The 21,634-nt window shown below is 43.9% G+C and overlaps 1 long non-coding RNA gene across 1 annotated transcript; it reads left to right on the top strand.

Annotated features, from left to right (window-relative positions):
* The first annotated feature begins 6,355 nt into the window (after positions 1-6,355).
* On the top strand, positions 6,356-20,767 carry LOC139356640 (uncharacterized). The gene is made up of 4 exons (XR_011608803.1): positions 6,356-6,368; positions 9,387-9,501; positions 9,846-9,916; positions 12,128-20,767. It is a non-coding gene; the product is annotated as an uncharacterized lncRNA (long non-coding RNA).
* Positions 20,768-21,634: the final 867 nt, after the last annotated feature.

Here is a 21,634-nt window from a genome sequence, read left to right as displayed (position 1 = left end):
GAAAGGAGAGAAGAAACAGGGACACAGTAAGAGATAGAAGAAAGGAAGTTCAGAAAGAGCAGGAAACTTCTAGAACTGCATTGCATTGTCCACGGCATAATTTTATGATTATTTAACCCAGCCACTCAGTCAGATGTAAGACTGGGCTGAATTCACTTTAACACTCCTTCAGGTGAAGCAAATTGGCCGGGCTATACAATGCAACCAATGGTTAAGAGCCTATGCTTTGGAAACTTGGATTTACATTCATTTGAAATCAATTAACCACTGGGGAAGTCACTTCCCCTCTCTGAGCCTCAGCTTTCTCCTCGGTAAAATGGGAACAAGGTGACCTTGAGGAGCAAACCAGGTGAAATGCTTAAAGTGCCTTGTCCAGTGTCTAATACATAGTAAGTGATCAATAAAATCTAATATGCTTGAGAGTCTTAGCTTGGGAATTCTGCCATCTTCTCAGGCCATCTGAGGTTCTTTCTCCCTCCTATTACTGGTCTCTGCTGCCCGGGCTCTGCCCTATAATCTGAATTGTTTGCTCTTCCTGCTGCTAGGATAGACAACCCAGGGAGTAGTCCTTGCATCCATGCCAACAGTTACTGGCATTTTGGTTACTGGGAATGATGTCACTCCTGTGTTTTGGCTCCTTAAAGGATCTGATGCATGCCACACACATATGCAAATAAAAGAGTTTCCTGGTTACATCCTCTACTTGGGAGCAGAAGTGGTGGCAAAAATTTGCAGGTCTGAAATCATATGTCTGAGTTCCTCTGCTGTGGTTTTCCAGACAGTGAAGAACCTGGAGGAACTGCTGAGGCCACACGGCCTGCGGGGGGAGCTTTTCCGTCAACGTAAACCTCTGCACAACCTGAATTCTTTTCCTCACGTCCCTAGGACCTTGTGTTCTTGTTTGGAGCAGAAGTCACCACTCCCTGGCCAGACAGTGCCTGTTCATGTAAACATGGATGCAGTGGTCAAAGAATTCCATGTTGGAATTTCTCCTTAGGAAATCACTGCAGACAAGAGAATGTTCTTAAGGTCCATAGAAGATGGCTTCAAGGTTGGCTAGGGCATCACCCAAGTCATTCTCCAAGGGGATGAACTGGGTGATAGTGGTATTGAGAACTTACCTGAGGCCTTTCTCTTGGAATAGTCTGTGGATGTGTTTGAGTCCAGTGCGTTTTACTATTGACAAGCTTTGGTCAGGAACCAGAGAGTCTCCCTCTTCTTGATAACTTGTGATATTGGCAGAGTTCTTACTTCTTCTCATCCTCCTTTTCCAAATACTTCCAGATCCATGATTTACTGGAGATCCTTCTTTGGGGTTTGAGACTTTTTAAGTCTCCATTTGATCGACTTAAAAAAGATGGCACTGAAAGGTTAACCTTAAGTGTCATAATTGCATGATGTGCTACCCAGATCCATTTCAGGATTGAAGGACTTATTCTCCCCAGCTTCTAGGGGTGTTGCCAGCTGAATGCTTTTAGCTCCCAGCCCTCTCTAGGTATTGACTTCAGCTGGAAAGATCCCTCTCACTCAATATTACATCTTCCTCCAAGGACAGCCCACATCCAAAGATTGATGTGGCAAGAGAATTAAGGCATATCACCGTGTCCCCAGCTGAAGGGTCACACGTTTCAAGAACCCCCATGGGGTCGGTTGAGGCCTTTGCTGAGACTGCATCACAGCTCAACTTCTCCTTCCACCCAATCCTGAATTTTTTTCTTTCCCTTCTAGCTCCAATGTATGTTCTGCACATTAATCTTTATCCCAGAATGTTTCCTAGAGAATCTGCAGCCTCAAGGTCAGACAAGGTGAAAGGGGCCAATGTGAGTCTGGAGTACAAACATCAAGACTTCTGCTCAAGACATCCATGGCTAGTTCCTGAGTGCTTACTAGGTACCAGGCACTGAACCAGGAGCTGTAGATGAGGTGATGAACAAAGTTCTCGGGACCTGCTCTCATGGGACCATATTCAGATGGCAATAGACAATGAATTTATAATTATTTACAGGGGTGATGAGTATTAAGAATAAAAGGTACAGGATGCTAGAGAAGTAAATAATGGGTATCACACCAATCTGGGGGATAATATAAGGCTTCCATGAGGCAGTGATGATTGGATTAGGACCAAAGGATGATGAGGACAAGTTAGCCAGGCAAAGATAAGGGAGGGAAAGACAGTAGCTAAGAAGAAGTAGAGTTTGGAGGATGTATGCCATGACAATAGAATTCACAGGACTCTGGGAGATGTGGGGAGCATGATATAAAAGGAGTCTGGGTGCATGATGCAGTGGTTTGGACCACTTGGATAATCAGGAAAGCTCTGGATCACATTTACTGCTTCACCCAAAGATAGGTAGAATCTATTTCTCCTCACTCTGAATCTAGCTGGACTTGTGACTTCCTTGACCAATAGACTATAGCAGAAGTTATGATATGCCAGTTCTTGGCCTAGTCTCTAAAAGGCCTGGTGATTGCAACCTTCACTCTGGAAGCCTGCCATCAGGTTGTAAAGAAGCTCACATTACTACTGAATAATGAAACGTCCCACACAGAACAAAAGACCACATGGATAAATACTGAGCTTCCCTGCATCTGAGGAAGCCTATGTGGACTTTCCAGTTCAGCCCAGCAAATAGTCAAATGCAGTAAGTGAACCCAAACAATGCCCCCAAACTGGGGCAAAAGAACCACCCAGCTATTCTTGACCCATATGATTGTGAAAAATGATAAATCATTTTTGTTTTGAACCTTGAAGTTTTGAGTTGGTTTGTTACACAGCAATAGCTAACTGAAACATTCTCCCTTAGGAAGAGAAAATCCCTCATACACATCTATCTTGAACAGCTCACAATTACTGAGTGCCAACAATGTACCAGACTTTGTGCTATGGGAGTTTTATATTTTATTTCATTGAAATCTCACCAAAAACCTGATGAAGTAGGCATTTATGTCCATTTTAGATGAGAAAAAGAGAGGTTCAGAGTAAATGTGACTTGCCCAAGTCACTCAGCTAGTGAAGTGGTGAAATATGGATTTGAACCCAGAACCCAGGCAGTGTTTTTTTGTTTCATTTTTTGTTGTTGTTGTGGGTTTTTGTTTGTTTGTTTGTTTGTTTTTGAACAGTGTCTCTCTGTCACCCAGGCTGGAGTGCAGTGGCACGATCTCGGCTCACTCCAACCTTCAAGCAATCTTCCTGCCTCCCGAATAGCTGGGACTACAGATGAGCACCACCACACCCAGCTAATTTTTGTATTTTTAGTAGAGACGGGGTTTTGCCATGTTGGCCAGGCTGGTCTTGAACTCTTGACCTCAGATGATCTGCCTGTCTCAGCCTCCCAAAGCGCTGGGATTACAGGCGTGAACCTATTAACTTTTCTTGCATGGGCTTGGGGAGGAAGGTCAAGGAGACCTGGGCCAAACACTGGATCTGTGGGAAGATTAGTCTGTGGATGGCAGATACCACTGAGCTAAGGTTTGTACTTTTTGGACAGTAATTCCTGCATCTCAGGTACTTCCATGGCTATCCAATGCCTCCTAGGATACCTGGTTCCTCAGTCAGCAAGATTTGTCACACGCAGGTCAGGGCAGGGGAGACCAACCCCAAACCGCAGTTAGTAGAGCTGGTTGTTAGACCCAGTTTTGCCTCTAACTTGACAGATGACCTTGGGTCATGTCTTCCCCACCCTATACTCCTATTTCTCCATCTGCAAAATGAGAGCAGAGTTTTCCTGGCATTTCCAGATTCTTCCTACCAGCAAACCACCAAATCTATTACACACTCAGTTTGTACATTGTCTTACATCTGTAGACTCATCCAAAGCTAAAAAATCTGTTACCTTGGGGATTTGAACATTCTAGTTGTAGATTTTTTTGGATGCACCTGGAAACAAATTTTAAAAATGCCTGTCTGTTGCCACCTGCAGTCACCCCATGTGCTGCTGTGATGTGGATACTACTTTGGTAGACCTGGACACAGCTGGTCTAGGTGCACCTGTTGTTCTAGTAGAGGGGCTAAGTCTTGGGCAGAAAAATGGGTTTCAAGCCTGGGTCTCGCTAACCTGGCCAAATGACACCTATTAAACCAGACTTTGAGGAAATGGGATGCAAACCACCCAGCAGCCTCGTACTTCAACTACAGTTACCCCATTAACAGCAGAACTATCTCATTCTGGATTTTCTCCATCTCTGGGCAGCCAAGCTTCAGACAAGGGGCTCACATTGGCCCCTTTCACTTTGTCTGACTTGGCAGTTGCAGACTCCCTAGGGACCAGGTTCTTGGGTGAGGATTAATGTACTGGGCATATATTGGAGCTAGAAGGGAAGGAAAAGAATCAGGATTGGGTGGAAAGAGAAGTTGAGCTGTGATGCAGTCTCAGGAAAGGTTCAACCGACCCCATGGGGGTTCTGAAAATGGGATGAACCTTCTGTTGGGGACAGGGTGACATGCCTTAATTCTCTTGCCACACCAATCTTTGGATGTGGGCTGTCCTTGGAGGAAGATGTAATATTGAGTGAGGGGGGATCTTTTCAGTTGAGGGCTGGGAGTGGAAAGCATTCATCTGGCAACACTCCTAGAAGCTGGGGAGAGTAAGGCCTTGTACCAAGGCAGTTTTCAGGCTCTTTGCAACCAACCCAGCCTCACCTTTTTCTCCAGGTGGGCAGGGGAAACTGGAGGCTTCTCATGCCACTGCAGCCCCTCATTACAGAATGAGAGCTTCCACAACAAGTCAGCTTCAGGAGAAAGACACTAGGCAGGGAGGAAAAACCAAGCTGAGAAAAGGGAGCTCAGTTCCTCAATACTGGGCTGTGAGAACTTCCTCCTAATCTTTCCTTCTAGAGAAATTTGGTATCTTAAGAGCCCCTTGTCTGAGGCTTGGCTGCCAGGAGATGAAGATCCAGATTGTTGAGACTGTTCTGCTGTTAATGGGGTAACTGTAGCTGAAGAACGAGGCTGCTGGGTGGTTTGTGTTTCATTTCTTCAAACTCTGGCTGGGTCACTGGCATATTATATTATGTTTCAGAGCTAGCTGTGTAGAGAAAGAGTACTGGATGGAGAGAGAATAATAGGGCATAACAACAACACCCATCACCATCATCATCATCATCATCATCATCATCGACATTCATTGAATGTCTATACTCTTGACATGGCTTAACTTACCCAACTGAAACTCTCAACAACCCCTTATGAGATAGGTTCACTCTTCCCCCATTTTACAGATAAATAAAGGGGTTTAAAGAGGTGAAGTCAGTTGGTCAAGATTTTACACCTGGTAAATGTAGGAATGAGATATAGCTGCAAGATGCAACACTGAACCTGTTCCTCCCTTCTCTCTGGGCCTTGGAGGTCCATTCTGTAAAATGAGGGCTTGATCAGATGGACGGTAGCTTAACAATTTTATTTGTTAAAAAATCATGGGCCATTTCTTCAAATGAAGCTGGTCAGAGTGGGATTGCCCTGTTGATGTAAAGTGGAGGTATTTAGAATTCATTTACAAACCAGAGGGAAAAGAGCTTCTCTTAAGGTGCCTTCTAACTTTGTTGTTTCATGTTTCTGCAAATCAAATCTGTGGAAAGATCAGAGTCTCTGTGGATGGGTTAAGGTGTAGTTCTTGATGCTGCAGTTCAAGGTAGCAAAGGTCCTCGATTGGAGACTTTCCATCATTCATCCCCCTCACATGTCAGGCTCTTGTCGAACTGTGTACCTAGCCTGATGCAGAGCAGAGGGATAAAAGGAAAAAGAGATGTTTTTTCTTCCTTTTAGATTTTTGTTACTTTTGGGAAAAAGGGAGTGGAGAGGGAGAGAGAAGTTCATGGGTCATTACAATGTTGAGTGATAAGTATTTTAACATAAATAAGTACAGAGCACTGAGACAAGGGGCTTTTAATTCATACTCAGGATAGGCTTTCTGGCATGAAAAATGGGTAATAGAAAGAGCTAAAGGGAGTGGGGGACATGGGGCAAGGAAAACATGTCAGGTAGTGGGAGATGCGTGTGCAAAGCCACAGAAGAGCGAGGAACTGTAAGCTGTGTAGTGTTACTGGGATGCAGTCATGGTCGAAGGCATTAGCAATTGACAGCTATCTGTTTTATGGCCGTCCCCCTCCACTCCCACCATCCTATCTTCTTCTCAATGCTCTATTCTGCCTCAGCACAATGAAGGGGCAAAAGGTTGATATTTGGCAATTACTTGGTTCTTGGTTAAATACATCATAAGAACCCACACATACTTAGGTCTTCCAAGAAACTCAGCCCTTGCCTTCTTAATACAAACAGGAAACAGAAAACTGCTACCCATACTCAACAGCAACCTGGACATTTCCAGATTGAGGAAATAAGATGACATCATGGGAGGAGAAGACATAAGAAAGTATGGTGTGTTTCACTGCAATGAAAAGCAGCCTTCTAGGGGGAAGCTGGTCTGCACCCCTCAAACCCGTTCTCCCCCACTTCTCTCCCTAGTGTCTGATTCTTTCTGTTGCCTCTGTGACTCACCATTTCACAAGGTGGTTTACTTGCATTCCCTCTCCAGTGATGCGTCATTACCAGAAAATAGGTCTCATAGCGCAGGGTGGGAAACTAAAAGGCAAGGGGTAAGAGAGAGTGGTTGCCCAATGTGTGTCTCATGAAAAACTAGTCGTGAAATCTGAGTTCACAACCCCACCTGCAATGCCCTGGACGTCTGATCACAGAGACCTGGCCCTGGGTGCCAAGAGCAAGAGCCCATAGTTAGATATCATAGAAAGCTGGGTTACCACAAACTTTATTTTGTCTGATATTCATATTACAAAACCAGCTTCCTTTTGATTCGTATTTATTTAGAATCTTTTTTTGATCTTTAATTTTCAACTTTCTGTTAATTTATGTATGCCTCAGGAAAAGCACATTGTTGATCTAAAAAAATCATTCCCAATCATCTTTTAACTGAAGAGTTTAATCCCATTATGATTAATGGGATTCCAGACTAGTGTGAATTTATCTCTACCTTCTGATTACGAGGTTTCAATTACATTTATTTTTTAAGACTGTATTTATTTTTAAAGCAGTTCTAGGTTCCCAGGAGAATTGAGGAAAAGACAGAGGAATATCCCAACACCCTCTGCCCCGACATGCACAGCCTCCTCCATCATCAACAGTCCCTCCCACCACCAGACCGCTACCTTTGCTACCATTGGTGAACCCACATTGACACATCATTATCTTCCAATTGCAAAACCTACAGAATGTACAACAGCAAGAATGAACATTAGAGTTCACTGTAGGTTTCAATAAATGTATAATGACATGTGCCCACCATTATAGTATAACACAAAACAGTTTCATTGCCCTAAAAATCCTCTGTGCTCTGCCTCTTCATTCCTCCCTCCATAACTCTTAACAACCACTGATCTTTTTACTGTCGCCATAGTTTTGCCTTTTTCAGAATGTCATATAGTTGGAATCATACAGTGTGAGCCTTTTCAATTGACTTCTTTCACTTAATAATATGCATTTAAATTTCCTCCATGTCTTTTCATGGCTTGGTAGCTCGTTTCCTTGCAATGCTGAATAACCCTGTATTCCATTGTCTGGATGGACGATGCTTTATTTATTCATTCACCTACTGAGGAACATCTTGGTTGCTTTCAACTTTTGGCATTTGTGAATAAAGCTGCTGTAACCATCTGTGTGCAGGTTTTTGTGTGCACATAAGATTTCATCTCCTTTAGGTAAATACCCAGGAGTGTGGTCGCTGAATCATATGGTAAGACAATGTTTAGTTTTGTAATAAACTGCCACACTGTCTTCCAAAATGGCTGTGTCATTTTGCATTTTCATTAGCAATTTTTACTCAATCACATTTTCATCTTTTTTTTCTTTTTGTCTTTGCTTTTTTCTTCCTCCTTTTCTCTTTTGTATTAGGTGGATAAAATTTTATTTTTACCTTTCCCTCCCCACCCACCTTTTCTTCTCTCTTTTTTCAGAAGTTATTGGTTCTATTTCTATTGTCTAAATAGGCACATTTGATTCTTACCGTGCTTATGATTAATCACTGTAATCAACGTAATAATTCGTATAGCCCTTCCTGAGCAAAATGAGGTCCTCAGAACACTTAACCTCCAACCTTTCCCCGTTTCCAGCATTTATATTATTTTTGTTCACCCACACTACAGCCCCAACTCCAGCCCCTTCCTCTCTGTATTACGTTGTAAGTAATGTCACCTCCCTGATTCTCAGCTTCTTCAATTAAAAAAGAGTCGAAGTCATAACATCTTCTTTGGAGGCTCCTTGGATGGCCGGAAACAATGTACATGAGGTGAAAATGTTCCAGGCCATCCACGCATTTATTGTAAAATCTGTTAAAAGTTGAAGAAGTCAGAGAATGATTACAGCAGGACAATAGGGAAGGACTTTTACTCTCCTTTCCTGACCCTTCCTTATTTTGTCCTATTTGAATATGTTCTTTATTTTATAATCAAAGTCTATTAGGACCTCACTTCCTTTCAAGGCAATGGAATCTTACAAAGATCCATTTGCACTGAACTCTCCGTGTGCAGCAAGGTACTGCCTTGCTCTCTGGACCTCCTGTCTCTTTTCTCTGAATCTTTATTCCTTCCTGTTCCTCTAAACCCTGTCTCCATGTCTGTCTCTCCCACTGCCTGACTCCTTCCTCTTCTTCACTTCCTTCTGACGTCAGGGTTTCTGCCTTGCCCCATCTTTCTGTCTCTCCACGTCTTTGTTTTTCTCATCTCCGCTTCTCTCTCCCTCCGTGTCCAGGTCTCTTCCTGTCCATCCATCTCTCAGCCTCTGCCTAGCTGGGTCCTCCACTCTGATTCTCTCCCATCCATCTCCCTGGGCCTGACAGAGGCTCTTTGTCGAGTCTCTTCCTCTGTCTGCCGCCATCCGTTGTTTTCTCTGTATCTCGCTGGCCGCGCATCTGCCACTGTTTCTATCATTTTCTCTCCATCTAGCCATTGATCTCTGATTCCCCTGCTCCACTTCTCTGTCTCTCATCCCTGTCACCAGCTCCCTCTCTGTCACTTTCTTATTCTCTCCCTGCCTCATTGCACGCTCTTTGAACATCAGGCCCGGCCCCAGCCCGGGGTCTCTGGGCTCCAGGAAGCCAGCCAGGGGCTGTGCAGGCTGCGCTGTAACTCAGGAACTCCGCCAGCAATCATTTCATTAGGCAGGAATGGCGTTCCCATTACCAGATAGCAGGCCTGCTTCTTCCCCACCATGGCCCCCTCCCTGCTGCAAAGCCCCCTCGCAACTTCCTGCTCGCAGCAGCCACACAAGGCCTCATTCTAATCCTGCAGCTTGTCTGTTTAGTGTCTTTGGAGAGGGAAAAGGAGCAGAAAAGTAGCTTGTCTTTTATTTTTATTTGCCTTCTTTTTTTCCCTTCCTCCAGATATCCCCCTGGGGCACCGGCCTAGAACAGAGCAACAAATATTTACTAATTCCATTAACAGAAGAGAGTTGGAATTTTTTTTTCCCAAGCGAATATCCGAGGCCCCAAGTTCATGGTGAGCCCTCTCCCCCGCATGGCCCCCTCTCCCCCCTCCTCCTTACACGCCCAGGACTTATATATAGTTCACTCAGTGCCATTTCCCCAATTTTTTCTGAAGTTCAAGACAAGTTGAAGGGTCAAAAAGGCAAAGGGTGTTTTAGAAGTTTAGCAGACAGCTTTTGGTACAAGGAAAAGAGAGGGAGAGCCGGAGAGAGGGAAACAGGGTGAAGAGGCAGGAATCTGGCTCGCATTAAGCTGGGAAGTTCCAACCATTGATTCGCTCTGGAATTATGGCTTTTAAAAAACTGCAAAACGTGGTTTATTCATAAGGGTTCTTTTTTTTTTTTTTTTTTTCTTAAGTAGTGACCCAAAGTTACACTTTGGTTCACCAAGACGAAGACGCGTCCTTCCTCTCTCTATGGATCTTTCAGGTAGGACTGGGAGTAAAGGGAGGGAGGATGGGAGATGATAGATTTCCAAGACAGTGAGTTCTGAGAACACAGAAGCGTCTTCTGGCCAGGCCTATTCAATGTCTTTACCTTCCCTGCTTCTGAGGACAAACCAATGGCACTTCTTTGCAAGGGGAAGGGAGATCGCTTATGGGAAGGGGGAGCTTCTTCTGAAATGGCAACTCCTGATCTCTGGTAAGGGAGGATGTAGAGGAAAAAATACTCATGGGATTAGGTTGATGAATGCTACACTGGGAACAGATTTAGTGATTGCATTCATCTCCTAGGGCTGCCCCCAGCTAATGACCACAAACAGGTGGCTTAAGATGAGAGAAATGTATTCTTCCACAGTCCTAGAGGCCAGAAGTCTAGAATCAAGGTGTCATCAAAGCCACGCTCCCTCTGAAGGCTCCAGGGAGGAATCCTTCCTTGCTTCTTCCAGCTTCTGATGGCCCCAGGCATTCTTGGCTCAAGCCTGCATCACTCCAATCTCTGCTCCCATGTTCATATGGCTTTCTCAATGTGTATCAAATCTCCCTTTCCTTTCTCTGATAGGGACACTTGTCCTTGGGCTTAGGGTGCACCCTAAATTAAGGATGTTCTCATCCTAAGATTCTTACATCTGCAAAGACCCTATTTCCAAATAAAGCCACATTCATAGTTATGTGGTGGGGGATGTTAGGACTTGGACTTAGGTATTCAGGAGACACCATTAAACCTGCTACAGTGATCATAGAGTGCTTCTCAACAATGCCACATGTGGAAGCCAATTAAAAGCATCCTGAAGCAACACAGCTGGAGAAGTGCTCAGTGCTGAGTTCCTTCTCTTCTCGTTCCATCCTGCTTATTAAGGAAAAAGCCTTAGCTGGGTGCTAGGGTCCTTGAACGCTTTCTTACCCCCTTGTGAATCCTCCTTTTTAAGAAAGAGAGATGACATCCCTGGGAGTCAAACTTCAGCAGGTTAAATAAATCCAGTATTCCTTATACTCTTGACTCACATGACCTTCTATTTATGAAAATAGATACTGGTCTTCCCCTGATGTCATGACATGTGGCTTCCTTTTCGATTAAATTAAATTTGAGCAATTGATAAGCAATTGAGTTGAGAAAAATATTAAGTAGATAAATAATGGAAGTAGTACATAGCCATGGCAAGTATGGGTTTGCTGCACAGATTAAGGAAAACTGGGAAATACTGAAATGGCATGCTGGTTTTCCACAGCAGCCCAACACTTGTGAGGTTCACCAGCACGAGGGTGGTTAAGACAGGTTCAGTCCGCTGGAGTCTGCTGTTTCTCCTTGAACCTGAGCCACTGTTTCTCATGGTTATATGCATTGGGTTTCCCCATGAGATTTTATTTGGGGGTGGGAAAAAAACCCAAAGCTCCATAACTAAAAGAAAGCTTAACACATCAACCTTCTCTGTCACTTCACTTCTATTTTACAGATGAAGAAATTAAGGCTCAGGAGGGAGGAAAAAAAATAAAAGAAAGAATTGTCCAAGGTCACCCAGGCATCTGGACTCCCATATGTTGAGCTACTTCTGCTCATGGGGCAGCTGCAATACATGAATTCGTCACTACATGAGTTATTGTATTAAGTCCTCAGAGCAGCACTGTGAAATTGCTGGAATTTTACAGGGGAGGAAACTGAGGCTCAGAGAGGTTAGGAGCTCATCTGAAATGACTGAGCTGATAAAGAGAGGAGCTGGGATTCCCACCCATATCTGACTGTCTTTCCATCTGGTGTATTACTGCAGCAGCCTATTGCCTTCTCTCACTGCATGCACACACACACACAGGCGCATGTGCATGCACACACACACATACACATACACATACACACACACATACACATACACACGCAGAAGGTTTCTGCACCAAAGCATTTGGCTGAGGGCATGCTAAGTCCTGGTCATTTTTGCAGGCTCTGTATTCACACACCTTGTCCATATGACACTTCTCTGTTGGATCTGCTTGGAAATTCTTGCAGGTGACAGCATATTTCTGGCTTATTCTGAAGGGTATTAAGTGCAAGAGAGACTTTCCTTCTTGGAGAAAGAAGGGGTCTGTGCGTAAAGAGAGAGATTTTGAGCCTGAGGGTGCCAAGTTATTGCTTTCTACTGTGGAAATTTCTAGATGTTGGAAGATAATGAAATGAAGTCAAGTATTTGACTTTTTTTCTTTTTAACAGCCAGATGTTGAACCCTGACACCATGATCACAGGAGTGACCTGCCTCTGATGTGTTAGCTGCTGAGAGTCTACACTGACAATGCTGTTGTATTGTAGATCCCTGGTGTGTGCGCTTCAAGAAACTAATAGGAGCCGTGAACCTCCTACCCCCATAGCTAAATGCCCACACACAACACTTTTCATACAATTCCTTGGATGTAGTCTTGGGAGCTCTTCTCTGAGTTCTGGTGTAAGATTCTCTTATTTACTGATCAGCTTGGGGACACCCCTGGATATTCCCATGGGTGACTACTTCAACTCACAGATGGAGAAACTGAGACCTCAGGGCAGAAGAACTCCCCAAGTCCCAGGGATACTTAGGGCTGGAGCCAGGGTTTGGGTGCTATCTATGCCTTCTCACTATGCCTGTGGCTCACTGCTTCTTCTCACTGCCCTCTTCTTTCTCTGAAAGCTTAAGACAGTTCTGAGTAGACATAGGCAGTCTGGGAGAACCCAAAGGGTAGAGAATAAAGGATCCTGCACCAATCTCGTAGGTTTGAATCCAAGCTCCACCACTTACCCAAAGCCTTGGGTGAGACATTGAACCTTTCTGTTTCTCAATTTTCTCATCAGTAAAATGGGGATTATATTAGCATCTACCTCACAGAGTTATAGTGAGGATTAAAATAGTACCCACATAAAGTTTTGAAAGAGTACCTAGCACACAGTACACATTCAATGAATAGTTATTACTATTATCATAATTATCAAGATTATTATTAGATGTAGAGGGAAAAACACCTCTTGTGATGTGGCATAGACTCCACAGACAGGCTCATATGTGCCCTCTCCCACTCCAACTCAGCCAAGAAACATTTCACTCCAGGCACAAACTGATTTTGGTGTTGGGATAGTAGAATTCAGAGGTGCCTGGAGCTTAACTGGCTTAATCCCATAACTTTTAGGCAGAGAAACAAACATGAAGAGAAATCAAGAGATTTTTCTGAAGCTCCCAGAGCTCTTTAGAAGCACAACCAGGTCTCCATAACTTTCAACCTGGAGCTGGGACTCCATTCAATAGAGCACCCTCTCCTCCCACTACTTCAGGCTCATCTCCCTCAAAATGTAGTTCTGAAAAGAAGCCACTGGCTCTGTGACACTAAAGGGGTTAACTCAGAACCCTGCAGCTGGCTGCAGTGCACATCCTCAGCTCTGATTTTCATTTGCAAAACAAACAAACAAGAGGTTCTCTAATAACTCCCAGACCTCCTTCTTTGTGGCTGAGATGTGGATTTTGTAAGAAGCAAGGCTTCCAAAGATCCCTAATTCCTATGCTGTTGTTGACAAAGGACTAAAGGCTGTTTCATGGCTAGTGAAAGCTTCACATGCTCATTCATTCATTCAAATTCATTCATTCACCAAATTATTACTGAAGACCTACCTTATGCCTTCAGACATGGATACAGCCACCCTCCCAGCCCTCATAGAACGGATGGTATTCTTACAGTGTTTTCAGAGCTGCACCAACAGAGAGGCTAGCATGGGATAGGAACATGGAGGTATCCAGCAAACAAATGCCAGTCCAAGAGGAACACGGGATCATTTGGTTCAATGGAAGTCCAGTTCCCCAGGTTGAATTTCTAGTTTGTTGCCTGGTTCAAAATCACATTGGTACCCCAGATTGGCCATTCTTCTCATCCTCCCTTCCTTTTCCTCTTTTTCATTCTTCCTCTTCTTCATGTTGTCTACCATGAGCTGAAAAATAAATCAGTATGATATATTGGGAGCCCCCTTTTTCTAGATGGGCAGTGGAGGACAGAGAAAACAGTCTATGCAGCCAAAGCTTCACAGGTAGTAAGTGGGGAAACAGGGTTTGAACCAAAGTCTATAGGCCTTCAGATCCTAGGCTCTTCTCTTCTGGTTTATTTGTGTCATTTCCTTCCATTTGTCAAATAAAAGATAGAATAAGGGAGGTTTAAGGCTCACCATGAGTTTCCACAACAGCTAATATTTGGAGGAATTGCAAATTCTGGAATGACATCCACTTTAAGCTGCAAGGTAAATGTTCTTTAGAAACATACCTGAGGGATTGGGAAAAGCAGGTGGGAGAAATGCTAGCTGTATCCGTACATGGTAGAAGGGGTGAGAAAGGTCTCCGGAGCACTACTGAGAGGGGCGCTAATCTCATTCATAAGGGTTCCACCCTTATGACCTAATCACCTCTCAAGGCCCTCTTTTCAAATAGCATCACACCGGGGATTCAGTTTCAACATAGGAATTTTTTGGGGGGTTGGGGGGACACAAGCATTCAGTCTATAGCATCAACCAAAGCTTTATCTTCTCAAATAGATATTTTCTTATGTAATCAGGTTGAATTTGACGAGCACCTCCCTGTGTCCATTGAGTCTTATGGGAAGCAGATGCTAAAATGGAGTGAGAAATGCAAGACATGTCTTAGGGGGTAATGCCTGTGAAAGATAAAGGCACAGGAAACAGGAGTAAAAAGAGCCTCAGATCACATTGAAGATCCAACAAAGTCTCAACCAACTTAATGAGGAGCTCCTCCAGAGCTGAGATTTCCCGTTAGAGGAGTCCTGCACTGGGCAGAACTGGCCAGGCTCTGGTACTTCTCCCATGCTCAGTGTTTGGCTGGGGGCTCCCAAGGAAAGATGTGGCTTTGATTTAAAAGCTGAAGTAGATCTCAAAGGTACTGCAGCTGAGGGCTGTCCACTAACTACACTCCTTGCAGCTGAATGGCAAGTTATTTCTTGAAAGGAGACCTGAGTGTCACGTCTTCATGGTTACCATACCCTTTTATACCTACTATATATGAAACACTGTATTAGGTCCTGGCACGGGAGAAGGAAGATAATACTTAATTCCTGCCTTAAGAGAACCCACAGGCTGGGTGCGGTGTTTCACGCCTGTAATCCCAGCACTTTGGGAGTCCAACACAGGCAGATCATAACGTCAAGAGATGGAAACCATCCTGGCCAAAACGGTGAAACCCCATCTCCACTAAAAATACAAAAATTAGCTGAGCATGGTGGCGCACACCTGTAGTCCCAGCTACGGGAGGCTGAGGCAGAAGAATTGCTTCAACCCAGGAGGCGGAGGTTGCAGTGAGCCAAGATCACGCCATCGTACTCCAGCTTGGGCAACAGAGCCAGACTAAAAAAAAAAAGAAAAAAGAAAAAAGAAAAAAAAACTTACAGTACAGTAGGGAAGGTAGTCTTCCATGTGTCTCGATAGTCTCATTCCTGAATAACAATAACAAACAAAATCAAACCTAAAATGTTCTTTTGCAGATAAAATGGCCTAGAAGTAGCCATTAATTCTCATTGCAATTAATGTAAAACCCACAGCACCGTTTTTTTGTTAATAGAGAAGTAAAATCAAGCAATAAGCTGGTGACATGTAATATGGGTCATAATTATATGCCACTGATACCTGTAAAATCTCTTATTATACTACTAAATTGCAAAAATTCCTGCAAGAACATGTTGGCAGCTGCCATGCCAATGCTTACTAGCTCATCAGTTGTTTACAGGCTCTGCAAACATATGAATATTGGTTAACAAAACACACTTGATATTTGCTGGAGAATGCTTATTTTCAGATTTGACACTGTATTGCAGTATATATACTTTATTTAAGAATACATCAAATAAAGATCTCTACCAAATGGTACCTTGAATAAAAATCTGTGATGATAATGATGAAGATTGGTATTCCAGTTATCTAATGTTGCTTAAACCAGTCCAAGCTTAGTGCCCCAAAACAACAACTATTTCATTATGCTCATGGGTGCTGTGGATCAGGATTATAGATTAGGACAGCAGGGTTGTTTTGTCTCTGCTCTATGATGGCCAAGTTTCATCTGGGAAGATTCTTAAAGGCTGGCGGCTGGAAACATCTGGGGGTTCCTTCATTTATATGACTGATGGCTGTGCTTAGCTCAGATATTGGATCAGATAATTTACATCTGACTCCTCATTGTGGCTTGGGCTTCCCCACAGCATGGTGGCCTCAAAGTAACCATACTCTCTCCAGGAACCAGTGCTCCAGTGTTCTAGTGAACAAGGCAGAAGTTGCATGGCCTTTTATGAGCTAGCCATGGAATTCAGACAGCATCACTTCCACCGTACTCTTTTGGTGAAAGAAGTCACAAACCCACCCAGAGTTGAGTGGGGAGGATACAGACACCACCTCTTGATAGGAGAAGGGTCATAAAAATGTGTGGCTATTTTAAAGAACTGCCACAGTTGTTGATGATCATTATCACCAACTATGTGCCAAGCTTGATGCTAAGCTATCATGCATTTGTTCTTCACAATATCCTTAGGAGTTAGGTACTGCAATCTTCATTTTATAGACAGCTCAGGTGACTTTCCCAAAGTCACACAGCTACAAAGTGGCATATCCAAGATGAGTTCCCAGACCTGTCAGGTTCTATAACCCTTCACACTAGTCTCAGTTGCATGCCTGGATGTCACCTCACCCTGACTCCTCCTATTCCTGGGCTGGGGCTGGCATAGGAGGAGCAGGCAATTGAAATAAAAAAATCAAAAATGAATTCAAAGCACTTCTTGGCTTGTGAAAATAATGTAAAATAATTTTATGATTGTTTTTAGTCATATGCAAACTCTTAAGTTGAAAATACTATAGTAAGTGGCCGGTGATGATGTTCCATTCATAATGTTCCATTGCCTCCTGCATTGTATACGCTAAGCTATGCTACCTTGTCTTTCATGCCCATCTCTAGACAGGTGATAGTGCCTTGAAGGAGTATTAGATGCTCTCCCTTAAGGAGCTGGCGGGAGAGAAAATGAGGTTCAGACCCTAGCCTGCTCTATGTTGTGCCTGCATGGAGTTGGCCATGAGCATCAGAACACCCTGGGACTCACTGTGACAGAGTCTGGAAGACACCTAAGCCTTGGTGGGAATGGGTCCCATGCAAGGAAGATGAGAATGTCACAGAGACAAGGCAATGGGTCCATTGCCTTGGTTTTTGTAGGTGATCTGTGTCAGCCCAGGAGTTAGAGGGGACAGATCTGGGAGACAGAAGTGACTTAATTAACTCCTCCCACCCCTTCCCCTATCCTGATGCCCACCTAGGCTGCACCCAAACATTTAACATGGATACATAAGGTGCTTCACTGCGCATTTCTGCCACACTTCGGGGGTCTGAAGTGACTTTGGACAGCACAGTTTTCCTTTTCCACATCCTAAGGTCATGACATCTCCTGAGATCCCAGCTGAGACTCCTTCCCTACCACACTCTTGCATCCTCTGGATCCCCCTACTGTGCACCCGACACACAGTAGGGGACCCATTAATATTGAAAAAATTGCACTTGGCATTCCATCACTTTCAAATTGCAGAGAATCTGTCTGCTTTGCACATATTTCTGCTTCCCGCCTTGGTCTATGTTGTCCGCCTTGCCACAGATTTACTCCGCACTCTCTGCCTGACCTTGATTCTTCCCACCCCTCAGGTACTTCAGATTCACTTGGGGCTCGTTTCCCTCGAGAAGCTTTTCTTATAGCCAGTTTCCCAAGCCTGGGTTAAAAGCCCCTCCCTCTTCGCCTTCTGTGCACTCACGTGGCAGCATACTGTGATGCGCTCATGTGCAGGAGGGTTCCATTTTATATGCTATGATTCAGATGTATCCCGAAGAATTTACGAAACAAAACATAGCTTTCTTTAGTTTTTATATGTAATTTTGCTCTGGAGTGTCCATTTCCATTAATGGCATACAAAATTAAATTTGCCGATTAGAGGTAACTGTCTCTTTAATAAATATTCAGTCAATTGAAACTCCTGGTAAGGGCTGTGTCTCCTTTTTCAAGGTGTCTCTGCTCTCTGCTTCATCTCCTGGGAGGCTTCTGGGTGTTGGATAGGATGACCCTCCACCGAGTCTTCACTGTTCTCTGCCATGGGAGGCTGGCTTTGCCTACCCACCAGGTGCCGTGCTGCCATGCCATCGTTGACCCCTGATGTTGGCGAGGGTTGGAAGGTCTCCCACATTGTGATCCCAGAAAACACTGTGTTTCTGGCCTCTTAACACTTCCCACTGGGATACATGGGACCTTAGATGCTACCACAAACCCTGGGGAACTGAAGGTCCCCTCTCAAGCCACGCTCCCAGGTACCTCTCAGCAATGTGCAGCCTCCATCCCAGAGAAATGGGGCCACCGTCCAGATGTAGTTAGATTTTTCCAAACCTATATAGATGATTCTACCTCCACTGACTCTTGTTATGGGATGTAGAGTCCTGCTGGGGGTTGACCGGAGACTCTTCCTTCCCTGACTGCCTAACTCGGAATGTGCTTTGTTCTTTTCCTACCTGCCTATGAGTAACTCCCCTTATATCATACCCTCTTTTGCTGTTACTCTACAAGCTCTTTCTTCTAGGTGGAAACCACCTTTCCATTCCCTAAGTCTATCACTCTGTCACTTTGACTTAATGGCAAAAATCGATGTAGCAGAATAAGAGAGAGAAGAGAAAAATACATCAGTGGATAGTAATACACATGCACACATTTCCTTTGTTACACATTGAACTCCTTTGGGACAGCTTGGCACAAGGGGAGTGCTCAAGAAACATTTCTGGAATGGAACCTTTATTTCCCAGATACTGTTCTTGACTTCTAGAGACTTCAGTACCTGGCCTAGAATGCCCTGCACTGACTGTTGGCTCCATGTTTTAGTGGGGAACAATGGAAGGGATATAATAATAAGGCTGGGTGCCAGATTGTGAGCATCTAGTGCATATCAGATATAGTACCAGGTACTTTCATTAGCTTCTCCATAAGTTCACTCAGCCACACAGGATAGGCTTGATAATTTTCCTCTTACAGATGCAGCAACTGAAATTCGGAGAGGTTAAATCTGTTGTCTGAACATGCATTGCCAGTAAGTAAAAGGGCAACGGTTTGATCCCATGAATTTGGGACTCCAAAACCCAGGGCCTTGTCACTTGACCACAGTAGAAGTAAGAGGTCTGCATGGAAACCCTCCTTTACAACTGAAGAAAGACCTCTGGTCTCAGATGGTCATGGAACTCAATCCTTGTAAACCCCCATCTCCAGGAGGGCAGGCCTTGGAACTGCAGGTTAGAGTCTGGAATTCACTGGTGCCAAATCTCCGTTATATGGGACACACCATATGGAGCCTAGAATTCATCACAGCCTTTGGCAGGCAGCCTGGCCTGGAAATAACCCCAGAAGGCTATGTTTTGATCAGGAAACTTGCAGCTGTTTTTCAAAGTCATCTTTGGAATTTTTAATTTTACTTTATTTTTAGCAAACCTACATGCCCCTTGTTTTTCATCCACGGTTCTAATTTCCTTGGTGTTCTGGATTACCACGTAGGTACATGGCACGTGTTTGCAGAGATATGGAGAAGTCTGGAGAAGTTTGCACACCTCATCGAGCTAAGCAAGAGACAGGGCCTCGGGGAAAAAAAAAAAAATCCCAAGTAACTTAAGTAAAAAAATCCCAAGAAAAGTTAAGCACATAAACAGCTGTGGCCTCATCACTGAGCCTTAAGGTTGCAGTGGGGAAAAGGAGGGGGCCCAAAGAGGCTCTGAGCATTCCAAAACATGAGCACAGCTTCTCTCCCGAAGGTGAGGCATCTGGGCAACTAGGCAGACAGCTCCATCAGGAAGGAGAGCCCGTCTGCAGAGGCCAGTTTGCCATGGGTCTTAGTGGGATCCACAGGCTGCTGAGAGCTCTCAAGTTTTGATTTTTCCAAGTGTTTCACCAGATCCCCATCATGCTGGGGCCAAATTCTTGAAAGCAAAGCCACATTTGAATTCTCCAAAGTAAAGCCACGTTTTAGGCTTTGGCTGCAGGGGCTTGGAATCAAGCCACTCTGGGACTTGAGAGTACAGCAATTCCATTTTTGAGGTTTGAGGAATCCTAGAGTTCCCCAGCCTGGGAGAGAAACTGATTTCAATCTGGTTTAATTCCTGTTTCCCCCACCTCCATTCCCCACCACCCTGACCTGGAGTTTTGGACGGCATACATAGCTCTCAGCATATTCTGATTTGAATGTACTAGGAGATTAATCAGTAAGGTGCCAAGCTTTTTCTCGCTGGGGTAAAACTTCAAGATCTCGTGAATACTCCAATGGAAATGGTGTATATGTTTTATTCTTGTCATCCCCCCACCCCTTCTCCTTTGAGCATGGCAGTCTTTCTGCAGTTGTGTCTACGTGACTGGTTGAGACAGGGAAGAAAGAGAGAAAAAAAGAAGCCACATGTAAAATTCAGGGTTTTGTTATTTTCTTTTGCCTACACGATACCACACAGATTGTGTGGTTGACTTATTTTTAACTGAGTCTTTGTGTGAATGAACCAAGCTGGTCAGTTGCTTGAGCAATATTGAGATCAGAAGCAAGATGATTAAAGGCACCAAAAGCAACCACTAATTTGACCAAAGACATCCCACAATAGCTAGACAAAGACATGTCAGTTTGGCCTGTATATAGATGTGGCTTGCCTCGAAGTCTGGTGACCAGCATTAGAACACCACCAAAATGAACCAAGTACACTTGGTACTGCTGGCCATCAAAATAGCTGAACCCTACCATTCAATCTGCCAGTTTAGCTTGTTTGATCCTGTTTTCAAGAAAGCTGGGAGAAAATGCTGCGTGTGTGCGCGCGCGTGTGTGTGTGTGTGTGTGTGTGTGTTTAAGGAATTTGGGGGACATGTAAAAGGAAAATGGTTGGAAGTATAATTATATCTGTTGACTTTAATGATCAATTAAGTTGACCAAGCAAAAATCCAACTACTTGTTAGTTGATTGATTACAAAGTGGCCAGTACAGCCAGTTGTATAATTTTTTGCTCCTCATTTCTTTTAAGCTGAGAAATCTCTTCTCATACCTCCATTCGTGTATGGCTTGAATAGGTTATGGGTTGCATTGTGTCTCTCAAAAGGATACATTGGAGTCTCAATCTCTGGGACTTCAGAATATAATCTTATTTGGAAATGGGGCCATTGTAGATGTCATTAGTTATAATGAGATCACACTGGAGTAGGGTGGGCCCTTCATCAAAGATGACTGGTGTCTTCACAAGAAAAGGAGAAGTGACAGAGAGACAGGGATACCAAAGAAAACATCATGTGATGATAGAGGCAGAAATAGGAGTGAAGCAGCTATAAACCAAGGAATTCCAAGGTGCTTGCGGGCTACCACCAGCAGCTAAGAGAGAGGCACTGAACAGATCTCCTCTATGAGTTTCAGAGGTTTCATAGGGCGGTGATACTGACTTCAGACTTTGAGCCTCCAGAACTGTGAGACACTATATTTCTGTTTTTTTTTTTTTTTTTTTTTTTTTAAGCTACCTAGTTTGTGATTCCTTGTAATAGCAGTCCTAGGAAACATATGATATGTCAGTAAAATGAAGGAAAAGTGAAGGAATAAAACATTCAAAATTATAAAATTATAAAATATTAAAGCTAGATGAGGCTTCAAAATTCATCTCAGCCACATTTTTTCACATGGATTCTGCACTAC

This window comes from Macaca nemestrina, chromosome 10 (genome assembly GCF_043159975.1).
Source record: "Macaca nemestrina isolate mMacNem1 chromosome 10, mMacNem.hap1, whole genome shotgun sequence".
NCBI classification, from domain to species: domain Eukaryota; kingdom Metazoa; phylum Chordata; class Mammalia; order Primates; family Cercopithecidae; genus Macaca; species Macaca nemestrina.
Note: the sequence above shows the minus strand (reverse complement) of the source record. Positions and strands in the feature narration are given on the sequence as shown.